General features: G+C 43.1%; 1 protein-coding gene across 18 annotated transcripts in view; it reads left to right on the forward strand.

Annotated features, from left to right (window-relative positions):
- The window catches only part of picalma (phosphatidylinositol binding clathrin assembly protein a), a gene marked incomplete at its 3' end in the record, with an annotated part of 40,804 nt that overhangs the window by 10,126 nt on the left and 29,156 nt on the right, over positions 1–1,522 (forward strand).

Raw genomic sequence — 1,522 nt, forward strand, 5'->3', positions numbered from 1 at the left:
TTTAAAGTAGTTTCTGGTCTGGTTTAGCTGGCCAGCTAAAATGTATTCAGGCCATACCAGCCCACAGGTTGTGTGTGGGCTCTATAAGCTTCTTGTTACAGTGCATTTGATTACTTTTTATTGTGTGCTTTTAGTGACTTAACCAACAAATGAAAGAGATTAGAAAATAATTTTCTTTTTGTCTTCTGTCTGGCACACTGTGTCTCAGGAAGTTTTGCTGACAGAAGACTTTAAATGCAGTATTTACTAAGAGCTGTGTTAATGTTGTCTTTGGAAATAATTGCATAAGGATGATGATTTTTTAGAATTCTTGCGTATTTTGCATAGGCTTTTAACAATTTCACTTCTGTTTCAGTAAGAATACATTTTAGGGAAGTTGGTGGGTTCCACACAATGGCCATTTCACAAAGTTAGTTGGACACATTCTCAGAATGCCACAAGGTAGCTCAACCCAGTCAGCGAACTTTTAGCAGCAGAGGCAATTATGAGAGGCAGCCGTAGAAGAATAAAGCCACTTCCCTCTCTAACCACACTCAGTGTTGCAAAGTGGAGCTCTTCCTTGGGTAGATAACTCTTTCAGACTGTGTTCAGCAGAGCATATTTGAGCCATATGTCATTTACAGAGGCTTAATTTTGGAGGAAGTTAAGTTATGAATAGCTTTATGGGCTTGCTTTGTCATATATTACAAATTGTTCTGTTTCAGATTTAAGTAGCAGTGTTTGAACTCTGGCAGTGCTCAGTAGAAAGCACAGAGCCGTAACAGCACTGACGTCTGTGTGAAAGGGACAGCTGGCATGGCAGGACTACATGCAGTACAATGCCCAGGTTGACCCACAGGGCGGTCGAAAAGTGACAAAACAGCGTTCTAAGTAGCTAGAACTTATTAATAACTTTTGGCTGCATGCTACTAGGGCTGCACAATTAATCGAATTTTAATCGCGATCACAATTTGGACTTCCCACAATCAAATTTGCGTGATTGAGCGCTAATTTTTTATAAAGCATCATTTCATAGAACGCTCCGGGTTTTTTGCAAAGCCCATCTGCCGCTCCGTACAGCTGTCTGCTCACGAGCCAGTCAGAGTAGTTCACTGCACCCCGTGCAGCTAAGTTTCTAGATGTAGACAGTCACAGAGGACAGAGTAGCGTGAGGAAAACTCAACAGATAGCAGTCGGTAATACGTCGGTCTCAAGGTTTACCAGTTTACCATTAAACGCAACACTTTGTCCCATTTGTTGTTTTTCAGACAACAGCAGTGACCAGTGCTAGTCGGTGCTAGTAGCATCTGTTAGCTGTTAGCTAGTAGCGTCTGTTAGCTGTTAGCTCCTCTAGGACGCACCAGTGCTAATGTCCTCGCATCTGCTGCAATGCTGTTTATATGGATATGGTTTAATTTTGCGTTACATGACCCATTTCGTCTGTAAAGCCGTGCCTGTGTTGGATCTTTCTACGCTCTCTCGCCCTACTCTCTCTCCTCTTACTCTCCGCGCCACGCCACACAGCGGCCGCCGGTCCACACTT

Source organism: Etheostoma spectabile, chromosome 13 (genome assembly GCF_008692095.1).
Source record: "Etheostoma spectabile isolate EspeVRDwgs_2016 chromosome 13, UIUC_Espe_1.0, whole genome shotgun sequence".
Lineage (NCBI taxonomy): Eukaryota > Metazoa > Chordata > Actinopteri > Perciformes > Percidae > Etheostoma > Etheostoma spectabile.